This window comes from Rhinoderma darwinii, chromosome 1 (genome assembly GCF_050947455.1).
Source record: "Rhinoderma darwinii isolate aRhiDar2 chromosome 1, aRhiDar2.hap1, whole genome shotgun sequence".
In the NCBI taxonomy this organism is placed as follows: Eukaryota; Metazoa; Chordata; class Amphibia; order Anura; family Rhinodermatidae; genus Rhinoderma; species Rhinoderma darwinii.
Genome location: NC_134687.1, coordinates 579,828,172 through 579,847,529, shown reverse-complemented (window position 1 = coordinate 579,847,529; position 19,358 = coordinate 579,828,172). Strand labels below are relative to the sequence as shown.

The 19,358-nt window shown below is 43.6% G+C and overlaps 1 protein-coding gene across 3 annotated transcripts in view; it reads right to left on the bottom strand.

Annotated features, from left to right (window-relative positions):
• Positions 1-19,358, bottom strand: part of NIM1K (NIM1 serine/threonine protein kinase) — an 89,682-nt gene that overhangs the window by 50,977 nt on the left and 19,347 nt on the right. Inside the window, exon 1 of one of the 3 annotated variants that reach the window (XM_075839578.1) lies at positions 4,800-5,025. The exons of the other annotated variants lie outside the window; for them this stretch is intronic. The gene's annotated coding sequence lies outside the window, so the exon portion shown is untranslated. Of the gene's footprint in view, positions 1-4,799; positions 5,026-19,358 lie in introns of those variants that run through there. 3 annotated transcript variants of the gene reach the window in all.

The following is a 19,358-nucleotide window of genomic DNA, read 5'->3' as shown; positions in this document are numbered from 1 at the left end:
ACAATGCACTGCTGTGCTAGATAATTCACACACTCCTTTCATAGAGCAGAACCTGTTTAGGAATAGCACATAATGGGGCGACTGACATTCTGGAGGGTCATACATAAGTCAGACAAGGACAAAGAGGTTTAATGACGGAAAATATCACAAAACTTTCAAGCGGGTACAAAACATCTTTATATACAGACGTAGTGCACGGCTAAATCTTAGATCAGATCTGGGAAATGCGTAACATTTTAACCGTACACATGATATAGCTGCATTTTATTTTTAGCAAAGTATAGCCCAACATCACAGAGGTCGTTTTTCAACAAAGCAATATAAGTTTATACAAGAGAGTTAAACACTGAACTTACAAATTGAGCTCTGCTACATTCATTAGGAATTATGTGCAAAGAAATAAAATTGCACAAATGAGAGCAGGTTTTACATGTAATAGTGGATACAGCTACAATATATGGTTCCGGATTGTACGTTTCAGCAGCAATAGGGGCTTGAATAGACCAAACCCACTCACAGATTAACGTCCTAAACAACATATCTCCATATTTGTTATTTGATTATATAAAAATATTCTAGACTTTTTTTTCTGTAAAGGACGTACACATTTGCACTGATTTTTTTATTGTTCATTTGCTTCCTAAATGCTAATTTCTAAATAGTATCCATTCAAATTTTTCTACTATTTTGTACCTGTAGAGTCTGTGCAACTCCTTCACCTAGCTGGTGTCCTGCAAATTCTGACATAGATCCGAAAAAATGGATCTTTCACAATGAACCAGAAGTGTTCCACTTTGACCATCCAAAAAGTTGTGAGGCAGGGATATTGCTGATGAATAGGGGGTTATACTGAGGAGGCATCAATCAATTTCTCAGTATAACTTTTGTAAAGATTCCCTGCCGTTTTCGGAGGTTATGTCAGAGGGAGCCATTGTTTGGCTCCCTTGCTGCTCCGCACCATAGTAGTAACCACCATCTATATCTGCATGTTACAGGATTTAGCTTCTGGGTTTTATTCCATATTTGAAGGATGCGTGAAAGAAACTGATATGGAATGGGAAAACGCAAATCACATCTATCTATCTATCTATCTATCTATCTATCCAGGGGCGTAGCTAAAGGCTCATGGGCCCCGATGCAAAAATTCTTACTGGGCCCCCCCCCCCCCGCAAACTTCTCATGGCCGACGGTCCGCAGCTTTCAGCTGCATCGCTGGGTCTCCTAAGTGACCCAACAATGCAGCACTAGCAGCCGGGGCGCCACTAAGGCTGGGTTCACACACCCTATTTACGGACGTAATTCGGGCGTTTTAGCATTGAATTACGCCCGAAAATGCGTCTCAAAAGCGTTGGCAAACATCTGCCCATTCATTTGAATGGGTCTTACGATGTTCTGTGTCGACTGTCTATTTTTACGCGCCGCTGTCAAAAGGCGGCGCGTAAAAAAGACGCCCGCGTCAAAGAAGTGCCTGTCACTTCTTCAGACGTAAATGGAGCCGTTTTCCATGGACTCCATAGAAAAACAGCTCCAATTACGTCCGTAATGGACGCAGCGAAAGACGCCTGCACATGCCATTACGGCTGAAATTACGGTGCTGTTTTCTCCTGAAAACAGCACCGCAATTTCAGCCGTAACAGACGCTGCCGTATGAACATACCCTCAGGGCTTAAAATGTCAGGGGAAATAGCCCCAATACATATGTGTCCGCCCAAAAAAAAGTGTGTATATGAGACAGCATAGCATATCTATAGTACTACGACCCTATAAACTATGGATAGGATTAGATACAGTGGCTCAGCAGACAGTATCACACAAGATAGGATTAGATACAGTGGCCCAGCAGACAGTATCACACATGATAGGATTAGATACAGTGGCTCAGCAGACAGTATCACACATGATAGGATTAGATACAGTGGCTCAGAAGGCAGTATCACACATGATAGGATTAGATATAGGGCCCAGCAGACAGTATCACACATGATAGGATTAGATACAGGGTCCAGCAGACAGTATCACACATGATTGGATTAGATACACAGCTCAGCAGACAGTATCACACATGATTGGATTAGATACAGGGCCCAGCAGACAGTATCACACATGATTGGATTAGATACAGGGCCCAGCAGACAGTATCACACATGATTGGATTAGATACAGGGCCCAGCTCGCTGACATTGCGTCTCCAGCGCTGGACCCAGGATAGGTAAGAATAATAATTTTGCTTCTTTATGTGTTACTGATTATTTTTGTGTTTGTGTTTTTTTTACAGGTTCGGTTGTTGGACTTCGGATACGAGGACTTCAATGACGGCGTTTTTTTTATTCTCAATAAAATGGTTAATGAGGGTTGTGTTTTTTTATCTCAATAAAATATTTTTTCTATGTGCTTGTATCTTTTTAAACTTTATTATCACCGCCTTAGTAATGGCCGCCGGCTGATTGACAACCTCCATTACTAAGGCGGGGCTTAGTGTTAGCCGGTGCAGAGGCTACACTAACCCCCATTATTACCCCGGTACCCACCGCCACCAGGAGCACTGGGAAGAGCCGGGTACGAACCAGTACCCGTCCATCTGTAGTGACGGGCAGGCACCGGGGTGGCCGCAGGCTGGTAGTATTAGGCTGGGGAAGGCCAAAAACAGTGGCCCTTCCCACCCTTGTAATGCTGCCTGCTGCTGCTGTGTTGTATCTGGCTGGTTATGAAAATTGGGGGGGACCCCACATCGTTCTTTCCAATTATTTTTTATTTTTTTAAATGACGTGGGGTCCCCCCCATTTTTCATAACCAGCCAGATACAATAAAGCAGCAGCAGGCAGCATTACCAGGGTAGGAAGGGCCACTGTATCTGGCCTTTCCCCTCCTGATAATACCAGCCTGCGGCCACCCCAGTGGCCGACCATCGCTACAGATGGTCAGGTACTGGATCGTACCCGGCTCTTCCCAGCACCCCTGGTGGTGGTGGGTACCGGGGTAATAATGGGGGTTAGTGTTAGCCTCTGCATCGGCTAACACTAAGCCCCGCCTTAGCAATGGATGCTGTCAATCAGCCGGCGGCCATTACTAAGGTGGTAGTAATATAGTTTAAAAAAAAACACAAAGACATAGAAAAAATATTTTATTGAAATAAAAAAAAAAACACACAACCCTCATTAACCATTTTATTAATAACAAAAAAAAAAGCCGTCATCGAAGTAGTCCTGGAATCCGACGTAGTCCAACGACCGAACCTGTAAGAAAACACACAAAAAATGATTAGTAACACATGTGTTAGGCTTAGATACAGGGCCCATGTGTGATACTGTCTGTGGGACCCTGTATCTAAGCCTACCACAACATAGGCTTAGATTCAGGGTCCAGCAGACAGTAATCTTATACAGTATAAGATTACTGTGTGCTGGGGCCCTGTATCTAAACCGACAGTGTGGTAGGCTTAGATACAGGGTCCCACAGACAGGATCACACATGGGCCATGTATCTAAGCCTACCATGTGATTGTCTTAGATACAGGGCCCAGCAAACAGGATCACACAATCTGTGATCCTGTCTCATGGGCCCTCTAAGCCTGCTACATCGTAGGCTTAAAGGGGTTGTCCAGTCCCTAAACATTGATGGCCTTTCCTCAGGATAGTTCCGGATCGCAGCGGAGGTCCTGACGTCACAGCGCTATGTACCGCGCACAACATCGAGAGGACAGAACTTCCGCCGCGGCTGAAGAGGAAGGTAAGATTAGTTGCCCTGACTGGCGGGGTCCGACTCCCGGGACCCGCCAATCAGCTGTTTTGAAGGGGCCGCAGCACTCGTACGAGAGCTGCTTCCCCTTCATTTCACTACTCGCTCACACTGTGAATCGCTGACACCGATTCACAGTGTGACCGGAATGAAGGGGAGCAGCTTGCGTACGAGTGCTGCGGCCCCTTCAAAACAGCTGATTGCCGGGTCCCGGGAGTCGGACCCCGCCAGTCAGGGCAACTAATCTTACCTTCCTCTTCAGCCGCGGCAGAAGTTCTGTCCTCTCGATGTTGTGCGCGGTACATAGCGCTGTGACGTCAGGACCTCCGCTGCGATCCGGAACCAGGAAGGTAAGGTCAGTCTGTTACTATAGTAACAAGGGCCCGCGGCCCGAGTTACTATAGTAACTTTTTATTGATGTGGTGCGGGGGGCTGTGGGCCCCCCTGGCTTCGGGGCCCGGTCGCAATTGCGACCCCTATAGCTACGCCAGTGTAGATATGAGATAGATAGATAGATAGATAGATAGATAGATAGATAGATAGATAGATAGATAGATAGATAGATAGATAGATAGATAGATAGATAGATATGAGATAGATAGATAGATAGATAGATAGATAGATAGATAGATAGATAGATAGATAGATAGATAGATAGATAGATAGATAGATAAATAGATAGATAGATAGATAGATAGATAGATAGATAGATAGATAGATAGATAGATAGATAGATAGATAGATAGATAGATAGATAGATAGATATGAGATAGATAGATAGATAGATAGATAGATAGATAGATAGATAGATAGATAGATAGATAGATAGATAGATAGATAGATAGATAGATAGATAGATAGATAGATAGATATGAGATAGATAGATAGATAGATAGATAGATAGATAGATAGATAGATAGATAGATAGATAGATAGATAGATAGATAGATAGATACTTTGTCTGTTATGCTAAACTGTCAGCCCTGAGGTGTGACTGCTCAGCATGACAGACATACATACACACAGTGAAGGGGTTAAGAGCTGGATTACTAGTTGCTACTTACATCTGCTGTGGGGTCAGCAGCTGGTACTGCAGGGGAGCAGCAGACACGCACACCATCTTCTTGCTGTAGCCATTCCTTTCCCTCTGAACAGGTCACGAGGAAGAGGGAAACAGCAAGAAGTGAGCTGATTGGGTGGACAGTACAGTGGGCGGGCCTGGGTCTCGTAAGATGAGTGGATTCATCTATCATTCATTTTCCACCGTCTTGTTCCCCCTCCACGCAATGACTCTCTGACAGCTGAGCTGCCACCAATGCTTGCTACATTACTGAGTCTCTTTTTTACCACAGCAGGGACCCAGCAATGTAGAGCAATCATTGCAGCGCTAGTGTGGTGAGGGGGGCCTGCGGGCCCCCCTAGCTACGGGGCCCGGTCGCAGTTGCGACCGCTGCGACCCCTATAGCTACTCCACTGTATCTATCTATCTATCTATCTATCTATCTATCTATCTATCTATCTATCTATCTATCTATCTATCTATCTATCTATCTATCTATCTATCTATCTCATATCTATCTATCTATCTATCTATCTATCTATCTATCTATCTATCTATCTATCTATCTATCTATCTATCATCTATCTATCTATCTATCTATCTATCTATCTATCTATCTATCTATCTATCTATCTATCTATCTATCTATCTCATATCTATCTACCTATCTATTAGATAGATAGATAGATAGATAGATAGATAGATAGATAGATAGATAGATATAGACAAATATTAATTTCATATCTATCAATCAATCTCATAGGTTCTATCTATTCTTTGTCCTATCTATCTATCTATCTATCTATCTATCTATCTATCTATCTATCTATCTATCTATCTATCTATCTATCTATCTATCTCATATCTATCTATCTATCCATCTATCTATCTATCTATCTATCTATCTATCTATCTATCTATCTATCTATCTATCTATCTATCTATCTATCTATCTATCTATCTCATATCTATCTATCTATCTATCTATCTATCTATCTATCTATCTATCTATCTATCTATCTATCTATCTATCTATCTATCTATCTATCTATCATCTATCTATTATCTATCTATCTATCTATCTATCTCTCTATCTCATATCTATCTATCTCATATCTATCTATCTCATATCTATCTATCTATCTATCTATCTATCTATCTATCTATCTATCTATCTATCTATCTATCTATCTATCTATCTATCTATCTATCTATCTATCTATCTATCTCATATCTATCTATCTCATATCTATCTATCTCATATCTATCTATCTATCTATCTCATATCTATCTACCTATCTATTAGATAGATAGATAGATAGATAGATAGATAGATATAGACAAATATTAATTTCATATCTATCAATCAATCTCATAGGTTCTATCTATTCTTTGTCCTATCTATCTATCTATCTATCTATCTATCTATCTATCTATCTATCTATCTATCTATCTATCTATCTATCTATCTATCTATCTATCTATCTATCTATCTATCTATCTATCTATCTATCTATCTATCTATCTATCATCTTTATTTATGTCACCATTTTTCTATCTCAAATGTATCTATCTTTATGTCTAGCATAGTCTTGGTACATTGACAATATTTGCTCATAAAGGTGACTAAGTGTACAAACCCTTCAGCAATCTATCATATTAAACTTTGACACAAAAAATGACTTGAAATCTATAACATGGCTTAATTTCCATTTGACTTATCTTATCTGGCCTGGAGCTTAAGGCTGAACAGCAGCTCTTGTTTAGATAATAAGCTTCTTCTGGCTCAGGGTCGACTGTACTGAGTAATCCATGCAGGATTTCCTCGGTGCTCGGCCTAGCCTAGTGATGCTCCAGTACACACAAACGCAGCTGTTTATCAAAGACATAAACCAAGAAGACAGCACAGAAATGACCAGAGGCGGAAGAAAGACATGACAACCAGCAAGAAACTATTCAGGGACAAGATACATCCGCAATAATGCAACAAGCACATTACCCAATGAGCAGATACTGAGAGGAACCTAAAAAAATATTGAGGCCACAGTCAAAACACCTGCAAGATGAGGAGAAACGAGGTCCCGTATCTGGATACTGCTTCTCATTTCATGTATTGCGAGACCATTGTGCCAGGCACCCAGGGGGTACTATTACATCGACAGGCCACAGAAGTGCTGCTGGTTTTCTTGTTTGTGTCGTGTCACATATATTTGCCTCTTGCGCAAAATGAAAAAGCCATTATGCAGAATGAAGCGTTCCTCAGCCCGGCAATATAACTCATGCCATGTCTTCTATAGGTTGTGTTCTTCTGAAGAACTGATGACGAATTGACAAAAGTGTATCAGTTTTTGAATCCGTCACTCATTGACCTCAAGGGCAGCACACTGGCTCAATGGCAAGCACTGGTGCCATTGAGCTCTGGGGGTCCTGGGTATGAATCTGATCAAGGACAACATCTGCATGGGCTTTGTATGACCTCCCTTTGTTTGTGTGGGTTTCCCATTGGCTTCCAATGAAATTGTTTCTAGTATGTGTTTGAAAGATATGGAAATTGGATTTTGAGCCACATTAGGGACAGGGACGGATGGGAGTGATGACATCTTTGTACAGCACTGTAGAATATGTTGTCGATATGTAAGCAACTGGAAATAAATAAATAATAAAACAAAGAACTGATTGAGATGGATTCTGTAAAAACACTGGTCGTGGCAAAAGACTGATGCCCTTTCAAGTTGAATCCCATAGAAATAAATAGAAACAGTCATGATCTGCTGAATATAATTCAATTTCACACCTATCAAACAATTCACATTTTAGAAGACAGTCCTGATTTGTAGCCGGTCAGGATTTGTCCTTTTCAGGAAAGGGTTATGACTTCACTAATAATTAGGTGTGCCATGGGTGGATTGGTTCAGAATAGGTGTAAACCAACTTGTTAGGAAATATCGGCAGCAATATTGATGTACTTTTGCAAATATTCTTCTCATGGAACGTATTTACTGTACATGTGGATTTCCCAGTAAAACTCATGACATGTTACACGGACTCTCAGAGGACATCACTTAGTGCGGTGTTAGGTTTCTTGTGATTTAGTGTTAGTCGTTTGGATTCTCTTGTGACTTAGTGTTAGTCATTTGGATTCTCTTGTGACTTAGTGTTAGTCTTTTGGATTTATGAAGTTAAATCCCATAATAAAGAAGACTTCCAATAATGGTTAATGATGGCACTTTGTTTGAATATACCCTAAATTAGCCACCACCCCCAATAACCCATGACAATACTCTTCCTTCATTATAATTGAGTTACTAGTATTATGTACAATATAATTTACATTTAGCTTCCAGCAGACTTTATGTCAATAAATGACCACTTTAGTCACACTCTATCCCAGTCTCCTCATCTTTGTAGAAGAAGCAGTTGTTTGCCTTGGACAGACCTATATGCTCAGTTTTGGTCCAAGGATAACTATCATGGTAGCAGGCATAGCAATAGCTGCCGGGCCCAAATTTGCTCCCCTATAGCCAAAGGTTAACTAACCAGCCTCCCTAGTATACATATGGACCAAGGGGTAGGGCAAGTAGCAGGCTTTGTTGCCCAGCAGCTGAGGTGGTATCACCCACTGTTGAAGAAGCCTCAGAGTTAAGGGGTATTTACTGCTGCTGGGAAAGGGGTGGAAGTAGAGAGGCAGTGGATAAAGGGAAGGAGTGAGCGCTGAGAAACTAAAGAATTTAGGAAAAGTCCAAGGGGATAGAGAGAAAACCTTTCCTTACATGCTACTGATGGTGGTTACGGGATGGTACCCCAATTTTGGCTGTGAGGTCCTATGGTTAATTTTGATGCCACTGGTTTTATTACTTTGTCTACAAGGTATAATCCTCTGCATAAAAAACAATAACTAATAAAAAAAAGTGCAGACACATAACCCAATGCATTAAAGTCAAGATGACCAATAGACTAAAGTTTCCACTCTTGGTAAAGAGCCAGTCTAAAGGTATAATACTACTTTGGAAAAAATATCTAAATGGGGACCACACATTGGTGTGTGAGCATGGTGGATCTCATCATAGATACTACTGGGTCCTCATACAATGATAGGTGGACAGAACATCTCCAGTAGTAATGGCTGATCTACATGAAGAGTTGCTCAGCCATTCATGGTCACCTAAGCCGGCCATACACATTAGATGACTGTTTAGTTGATTTCAACAGAATTTTCTGGCAGGCTAATGTATATGGGGTCATCTCGACTGTCCCCCATTATCTGCTGTCCGGGGAAACAAGGCTCGGCCTGATTCTTTTTTAAGGGGCCAACAGATATGGGGGAAACTGAGTACGTGGGAAAGGACAAACTGAAATATTGGCCGAGCACTGACTCTTCAGCAGGCATTGTAACTCAACACATATTGAAAGTAAAAACATGGATTGGCCAACATGAAATATTCCATAAAGCAAAGAACATTTACAGGGTTGGACAAAAACAAATGATCAGACAAACACAGTAATGCAGGGGCGGACATACCGCATGTGCAGCCGGTGCAGCTGCACAAGGGCCCCGCGTGGGAAGGGGGCCCGTTCAGTGGCGTAACTACCACAGTAGCAGCCGTAGCAGCTGCTACGGGGCCCGCGGCATGGGAGGGCCCGTGTCGCCCTGACAGGCACATTACATTTTATGTACCAGGCCTGGCGGCACGGGCCCCCTCATGCCTAGTAGCATCACAACACTAGGCATGAGGGGAGGGAGGGGGCGGGGGCCCGGTGATAGCCGCCACACTGCACTACCAATCGGGAGGGAGGGGGCGGGTGCCCGGGCCCGGTGATAGCCGCTACACTGCACTGCCAATCTGGCACAGATGAATAGGACAGGACGGCGATGCTGGTGGTAGGAGGAGCGCTCAGGCAGGGGAGAGGACAGGGGGCGGTGCGACGTAAGACTTCGGGCGGCTGGACAGTACAGTCAGGACTGCCGGAGAACTCATAGGATGAGCGGAGGACAGACACAGGACGAGTGGAGGACGTGCAGACTGCAGAGGACAGGTAGATGAAGTTAAAAAGTTCATGTCAGAAGGGAGAAGTTTTTATGTAGAAAAATCTGCCTCATAATTCCTTCCGGAATTTTGAGGCATATTTTGACCTGCCGGTAGAACACTTCCCGCGTTTTTCATTGCGTTTTTTTGTGGCGTTTTTCGGCCATCGGGCCGTGGGCAGGGAAACGCAGCAAAAAACGCATTTTCTGCCTGCCATTGTTGTCAATGGGAAGTCAGAGACAGAAACGCCCGAAGAAAGGGCATTGCGCTTCTTTTTCCCGCATGCGGTTTTTACTGCTCGCAGGAAAAATTTCATGGATTTCAATGGGAGGCACTTTCTGACGTTTTTCGCGAAAAAAACCTCAGTGTGAACTCCCCCTAACACAGGGGCGTAACTACTGCTATAGCAGCCGTAGCGGCTGCTACGGGGCCGCGGCATGAGGGGGCCCGCGTCACCTGCCGGCACGGGCCCCCACCTTGGCCGGAATCTCCGCTAGCTGCCGCTATGGCTGCTACAGCGCGATGCCACGGAACACTACGGCAGAGCAGGGAGTATCTCCCCGCTCTGCCATTAAACATAAGACATGTATCCCCTATCCACAGGATAGGGGATACGTGTGTGATCGCTGGCATTGATAGGGAGAACGGGGGACCGAAAGTCCCCTGAAGTTCTCCATCACAAACCTCGGACTTCCGGGGTCTGTGTCGGCAGCTCCGTAGAAATGAATGGAGCGCCGGTCACACTTGAGCTGCGCAGACACCGGAAGTCAGAGGTGAGTGATGGAGAACTTCGGGGGACTTTCGGTCCCCCGCTCTCCCTATCAATGCCAGCGATCACACATGTATCCCCTATCCTGTGGATAGGGGATACATGTCTTTTGTCTTTTCACACTGTAGGTCGCATTTTTTTGAGTGATTGGGGGTGTATGGCGTTCCCTACAGGGGGGGGGGCTGTATAGCGTTCCCTACAGGGGGGGGCTGTAAGGCGTTCCCTACAGGGGGGGCTGTATAGCGTTCCCTACAGGGGGGGCTGTATAGCGTTCCCTACAGGGGGGTCTGTATGGCGTTCCCTAAAGGGGGGTCTGTATGGCGTTCCCTACAGGGGGGGGCTGTATGACTTTCCCTACAGACCCCCCCTGTAGGGAACGCCATACAGAACCCCTGTAGATAACGCCATACAGACCCCACTGTAGATAACGCCATAAAGTCCCCCCTGTAGATAACACCATACAGCCCCCTGTAGATAACGCCATACAGCCCCCCTGTAGATAACGCCATACAGCCCCCTCTGTAGATAGCGCCATACAGTCCCCCCTGTAGATAGCGCCATACAGTCCCCCCTGTAGATAGCGCCATACAGTCCCCCCTGTAGATAGCGCCATACAGTCCCCCCTGTAGATAGCGCCATACAGTCCCCCCTGTAGATAGCGCCATACAGTCCCCCCTGTAGATAGCGCCATACAGTCCCCCCTGTAGATAGCGCCATACAGACCCCCCTGTAGATAGCGCCATACAGACCCCTCTGTAGATAGCGCCATACAGTCCCCCCTGTAGATAACGCCATACAGCCCCCTCTGTTGATAGCGCCATACAGTCCCCCCTGTAGATAACGCCATACAGCCCCCTCTGTAGATATCTTGAGATTCAGTCCTGCTTGATAGGTAACAGTGCAGTAAGCTAAGCATGATAAGATCATCTAAATTATTGCATCTCAGTTGCATGAGTGCTTTGTGTTATATTCAATGATTCAATTTAACCTAAGTCTCTAAATGTGGGCAAAGAAAATAAAAAAACTATACTCACCTCCTCCCTCGCCTCCGTTCACCCGCCGCAGCCCCCATCCTCCTGTCTCGGTCTGTGTTACAAGTGTACAAGGCTGCACTGGTGACGCGCTGCCGATGGCACGTGACCGCTGCTGCCAATAACTCCTCATTGGTGTGCTGCTGAGGACAGTAGTTCCACAGCAAATCGCTGTTGAGGGCATTGATTGGCTGCAGCGGTCATGTGCCATCGACCGCGCGTCACCACAGCAGCTTTGTAAACACAGAAAGGGATAGGGGCTGCGGAGGGGGAACGGAGGCGCCGGAGGAGGTGAGTATAGGTTTTTCATTTTCTTTGCCCACATTTAGGGACTTAGTTTAGATAAGAATTTAACCCGGAAAAAAATGTGTTACTTGTGTTCTAAACTGGTAATAAAATGTACAATATAAATCTTCCTTCATAATTTTTATTAGTAAGGTTTATTTTTATATGCATATATATGTTTAGGTAACTTTGTCGGTATTGGGGGGGGGGCGGGGGGGCCCTGGCACATTATCTGCACAGGGGCCTTTTGCAGTCTGTGTCCGCCACTGCAGTAATGAATAGGTAACGTGTAGGAACATGACTTTACTAAATGGTTTCCAAGTTACATTATTAAATCTCAAGATAACTGTGAGTGCCAGCTGTTGTGGTATCCGAGAGTTTTATGTTTGCACACACCTAGGTCTTATACCACCCAGCTCAGGGGCTTCATGCTGCTGATTTCTGATGTAACAAATTCACTTGAATGGGGCTAAGATGCAATACCAGACACAAACCAAACGTATGAGTAATCCTGTTTCTGGAAAAAAACCCGACCCTTTATTCTAATGTCATACAGCCCCTTTAACGTTTTATATCATACAAGAGTTTGCTAATGACCTTATAATAACATTCCTAGTAAGTAAATGTCATAGCTAAGTGACTGTACATTGTGTAGCGTGTGTTCACTTGTCCTTATGATTATCAGATCCATGTTGGCTGCTTTCTGTTGGAGTTGGCACATAACCTATGATTCTGGAATGGACAAATGGACTTTGTTTGAGTGAAATATATGCAAAAAGTTTGTATGAGTTCTCTAAGGGGCTGTTTACTTCTGCATTGGGTCATTCTGTTGTTCTGCTCCGTCAAAGGAGAAGAACAAGAGAATGCCAGTTCAACAGTTTCATTGCAACACGGGCACTAGCGGTGGCCGATGGAACCCATTGACTTTAATGGGTTCTGTCTACTTTCCGTCAAGGTGTCTGTCAATTTACCGGAAACAATAGCACAGCATGCAGCACTATTGTGTCCTGTAATTTCTGCCGGATCTGCAACGGAGGTCCCTAACGGAGCATCCAACGAAGATGTGAACAGCCCCTAACTGCAGCATTGTATTCATACCATACAGCCAGCTCACGTGTCTGATATGGGGCCACTGGAGAGGAGGTTGGTCTGGTCCCCATTTTAATTGGTGGTGAGGACCTGCACAGGGATGTGGTCTTCACAGATGCTGAAATGTTAGCCAATAAGGAAAAGTGGAAAATGTACTCAGGTCATGAAAAAAGGTTGGGGGCGCCAGGACCTCTTGTCACATGTGGTTAGGAGTATGGTGGTGTCAAGAAGCACCTGAAAGGGCCTGAATTTGATCTTTATTATGGGCCTTCCTGTCACCTATGTACACTACTGAACTGCACATTGAAAAGGCTTCCGCTTCCTGTTTACATTGTTACAGTATGGTTTCTACATTTTAGCAGATTGGGGCTGTTATTACTAGGACACATTCTCTAATCACGAAATGTGTCAGCTGTATGTGAAAGCATAATTCATTTAATCTACATACAAAGTTGAGATGCTTCACAAAAAAATATTTTGCTTTACTGTTTTTCTACCAATTTTCAGTTTATTTTTCTTTAGCAGCAAAGCGAATGAGATTTGAAAAAATCTCATCCACACGCAGAAAAGACATGTGGAAATTGACTCACGGTGCAGATCCTGAATCTGTAGCATGTCAATTTAAGTTGCGAACACGCTGTGGAATTTCTGCATGGAAAATCCGGATGGAGATTCACAATATGTGCAGGGAGCCTATGGCTCAGTTCACATCTGTGTTATGGTTTCTGTTAATAACGGAAACCACTACGCAGTCACGACTTCATCGTACGAAGGATACCACCAGGGCCTGATGGACCCCATGGACTTAAAATATGATTCGTCACGTTCTGTCATGGTGTATCTCAGTTTCATGAAAAGCAAAGCGCGGCAGCACTATTCTACCCATCAAATCTGACTAAATCTGCGACGAAGGCACTAAACTCTAAAAAAAAAAGACCCATGCCCCCAAATACAGTCATAGCCATAGTACTCCAAGTCCCAGGATATTCCCCACTATTCAAAGTGCCAGCCACACCATACAAGGTGCCTGCCACATGCTATGCTAAAAAAAAATACCAGCCACATGTCACACTATACAAAGTGCCCACCACATGCTATGCCATTCAACGTTTCATCCACATGCCATACCATACAATGTGCCAGTCACATGCCGTCATAGGAGCCAGCCACATGCCCTCCCATAACATTAACGTCAAATGCTATCCCAATATACAGTGCCAGTCCCATGCTACCTATATGTTTTGGCTACATGCCCTCTTTAATTGCATAAGTCTCAGCCACCCTTCCACCTATGTAGAATATTCACCTCCCCTAGGCTCAAATCTTTTCCCAATGAAGGCACCATCACTAAGTGATACTGCCACCTGATCGCAGCATTGATAATGTCTGCTCTAAAACAGAGACGACATAGGACCTGTTCACACGTAAAGGGTTTTTCTTAGAATCATAAATTATCACCTATCCACAGGATAGGTGATCTTCTTCTGATAGCTGGGGTCCCCACCGCTGGGACCCCCACCAATCATGAGAATGAGGGTCCCGAATCCCGTTTCTCTTCACTGCTCGACCGCAGTGAGGAGGACATTCAATGTCTATGAGAATGACGGAAACCACCTAGTGCTGCTTACAAAACGAAGGACACCATGACGGAAATGCGACGGAACCTATTAAAGTCAATATGTTCCATCGGACGCCGTTGGTTTCTGTCATGTGACAGATCCGGCTGCTCTGTTTTTTCGTTGTTCTGCTTCTATGATGGAGCAGAACAACTGAAAGCCTTGACGCAGGTGTGAACAGAGCCCAAAGGAGCGGGTTGCACTATACTATCTAGTAAAAAAATCTATATGTCAATGGGAGTAAAAAAAAAAAAATGGAGCATAGCTGATAATCGCAGATCATAACGGATCCTTCATATCCATTATCTATCCTGTAAAAATGGAAAACATGATACCAGTGTGCACAGAGTCTAATTATTTTAGTATCCCGAGAGCCCATGGGTCTCTCGCACACCGGACATTTCAGGAAACAGTGGAACATAAAAAGGTACTAAAAGTATGATAATACTTTGGCCAAAATTCACACTAGTCCCACTGTATCCCGGACTCTTGCGATGTATAGTCATATGTTATTACCCATCTGCCCCTCTTCTACTGTCTGTAGGTTAGCAGGAAGCAGGAGTTATATAGAAGGGAGCAACACAAGACTGCAAGACCATAGTGTTTGTTTTTTTTTAGTCTGTAACTATTGAGACACATAAGTCTGCAATAGAGCTGTATACACAAAACGGTAGGACAGAAGCAAGATTTTTGCTGCTAATTTATTTAGCTCATAGAAGATTATCCATACTGTAGAAAACTCTCAGATTCTGGGTGTAAACATTCCCATTCAATGATAGATGGTAGAAATCTTGAAAAATAGTGAGGAGTTGAAACACAAAATATATTTAAAAATTGCAGGACTTTTCATTGTGGAATAAATAAAAGGCACTCAACCTCTGCATTATAGTAAAGTCGAATCAATCATTATTGATGAAAAATGACTACACATTAAAAAGGGGAGGTACATATATATATATATATATATATATATATATATATATCTATCATGCTTGAAAAAGGTCCCATAGCAGGATGGAAACGTTGCAGTTTGTGTTGACGGAATAAATCACTGTCTTTACTATATTGGAGTGCTGTGGGATTTCTTCTACATTTGTCTATGATCCTCGGATCAGGATTACCTGATTGCACCAGTTACCATCTTGGTATTGCATATCGAGTGGCGCTCATTTCTCTTTGTATATATATATACTATATTGGTCTATATACATTACCGTTGGGGGGGAGAGGGTTCGCCTCATTGTGAATGGAATCATCCTTTTTTTTTAAATGTTTTTTAATGTGCGGTCATTTTTTTCATCAATAATGATTTGACTTTACTATTAAACAGAGGGGGAGTGCCCTTTTTTTGAATGCCCACTTTTTTATAATTTCTTTTTTTGTGATGGTATTGTTGGGGTATTTATATGGGCTCTCCCTTGCATATAATTTAGTATGATATTTTGATTGGTGCCCAAAATTTCTTTATATTTGAAATTATTTACATGAAATGGAAAAGTTCTAAAATGGAAGAGACATAGGATCTGTTCACACTGAAATCAATACACTTTGCTTACTTCATGGAGCCTAAGGGCCTGTTCACATCACCATTCATTTCCGTTCCGGGGTTCCGTCGGAGGGTTCCGTCGGGTGAACCCTGCAACGGAAAGTGAAACTGACAGCACAGCTTCCGTTTCAGTCACCATTGATCTCAATGGTGACGGAAACATCGCTAATGCTTTCCGTTCGTCACCATTCCGTCTGGTTTCCGGTTTTCCGACGTAATCAATAACGCAGTCCACTACGCTATTGATTCCGTCAGAAAACCGGAAACCAGACGGAATGGTGACGAACGGAAAGCATTAGCGATGTTTCCGTCACCATTGAGATAAATGTTGACTGAAACGGAAGCTGTGCTGTCAGTTTCACTTTCTGTTACGGGGTTCACCTGACGGAACCCTCCGACGGAACGGAAATGAACGGTGATGTGAACAGGCCCTTGTAAAGGGAGTTCAAGGAACAGAGGGGATGGGGCACTTTGGACAACTGCATTTAATTAAGCAGATCCCAATCCCATTAGGTGATCACAGAGGATCCCTCGATCAGTCATTGCCATGAGAGCTGCTTGGCATTTAATCATTACATGATGCTTATTTAAAGCAGTGACCCTCAGTATAATGAACTCTAGTGGTCCTCCAGAGAGAGAGAGCTGCACGGTGCAGAGACTCTCCACTATGGCTAAAAGATTCCCCTTCCGATTTGGCAAAAAGAGGCTATTAGTAATCGTCCAACAAAAAGACAACAAATCATTAGTAGAAATCAAACATGTGTGGATGCATCATTACAACCATAAAAATGGAAAGTTATACAACTCTCTAATATGTTTTATGCAAGGCCAGTGTCAGCACTAAGCAAGGTTGGGCAGATGCCAGGCCCACAGAAGAAGTCCACTGCTGTGTTGTTACGTGCTATGTAAATTCCCCTACACAGCTCCAACTCTGCATAAAATAGCTGCCTCTCTCCCTCTTAGGCCTTATTCACATGAACGTTTAATACGTCCATGTGACGGCCGTTAAAATAATGGCCGTCAAACAGACCTATGTAATTCAATAGGGCCGTTCATACGGCCGTTGTTTCAATGGACCGTGTGAAGTGTCCATGAGAAAACAGGTCCTATTTTTTTGCACTTCACGCATCTCTCTACACTCCATACTCTACACTCTAGGCTAGTCCGAGGTGCACGGATGCACCTCGGACGTGAAAAACTGCTGTTTTTCACATCTGAGATGCGCAACGCTCGTGTGAATCTAGCCTAAGGGTATGTTCATGTTTAATTTTTGCGCCATTGTTTAAGCTTTTGTTGGTAAAAAAGACATAAATAAATTTGGTTCATGACATTTACAGCACTTTTTCAATTTGTGCCAGAATTTCGGTACATTTTGATTTGTATATCTCCCCAAAGTATATTAGAAATGGTATTGTAATAACCAGCGGGTTATGGACCCACTGTGCTACTCAACCGGTTTGACATTGGGCCACCTCTTTGGGCGTTGTCTAAGTAGCCTCCCCGGTATTCACCTTTAACACCCGTACGAGGATCGATCTGGACTTCGCTGCGGGGAGACTACCAGGTTGCTACTTCTTGAGGTGGTCCTGGTGTGAGTAGCAGCTGACCCAGCGGACCAGGAGACAATGGAGAAGTACAGAGAGGCATTATTATTATTATTATTATTATTAGAGGCAAGTATGGATCAGAGGTCATATTTCGTAGCAGGTCTTCTGGCTCGCAAAAGAACACAGGTTGCCAACAGCTAGTATGCTACAAGCTCATATCAGGTAGCAGGATATAGACTGACAGCAGCTAAAAGAATACGGACTGGCAGAAGGTAGCAGGATACGGACTGGTAGAAGGATATAGACTGGCAGCGGGTAATAGGATATGGACTGGTATCCGGTAGCAGGATGCAGACTGGTAGAAGGATACAGACAGGAACCTTTGTTTGAACAAACTAAGTTGCACCAAAGTTGCTTCGGCCTCAGGTAACCAGAGAATCTGCCTCAGGCATAGAGCATCAGGGATTGGGTGGGGAGGATTGTGAATGTGCGCTGGCTCTTTACGAGACGGCGAGGTCGCTTACGTGTGTCCTATGGGACATGCGTGCAAATCGTCAGGGTGGCAGGAAGGAGTAGTGAGGCCATGGGAGGCATAGCAGGGGTGCAGGTGGCCATGAGCAACAGAGGGACCAGGACACCGGCGGGGAAGGTGAGCAACCCAGCGGCAGGGACCGCCAGCAGGAGCAGGAGGAACACCCGCTGCTGGCGTTACTTGTATAACATCTTATTTATAAAGTAACTAAGCTTTATATAAAACCAAAAAATCCCTTTAAGAAATTACTCAATTGGTTGCCACCGCTCAATTTAAATAAAATAATTTAAAAAACAATACTCACCTTTATTTCCTTGGTCTATTGCTGGAGGACGACAGCTATCAACCCCTGAGAAAAGACGTATTTTCATCAATATGCACCACTACGATGACTATGATGGTGTTACAAGGCCCCAGAGATATAATGTAGTCCCTTACTCGCTACAGTGCCTGGATGAATAGATTAGCAAACTGCATATAAAAAAGGCATCTGCCTCCATAGCATGCATGGGGGTTATGTGACATCTCTCGAGTCTTTGGAAACCTAGTGCCAGTTGAATTTGAATTGATAAGCTAATTGTCGTAAAACGTAATTAAATGACACGGCTTAAAATGTCACTCGCTAGCAGGATAAAAGTCATGGCTCCCACATTGGCAAATCAGGAATGTAACTTGTTAATCCACTCTTTATGTTCTGTAAGACTTGGGCTATCCTTAGATTAGGCACATGTCTGTTTCCGTGCCTGTGATGTAACAAGCAAAAAACAGCTAAAGTACAGGACCTATAAAAATATACAGAGGAAACCAAAATCTACAGATCTGAACATATTAAAGCACAATTCTGCTATCACCAATATTTCACAATTTAAAAGGGCTGTCTGATTAAGGAACCCCATTTTTTTTAATACCCTATAGGAGAAGTCTAAATTAATAGAGGGGGAACCCTAATTTGGGACTCTCATCAGGCCAGAGTGGAGAGCGGCTAGAAAGAGTGTAATGCCGAGTTAATTCATGTTATTTTCTCCATTCATATACATATTGCATTTGCCTGGTTAGGATAGGTCTCCTATAATCCACAGGGGGAGTAGCTATATTATCATTTTCTTGAACAACAGGATTGTGTG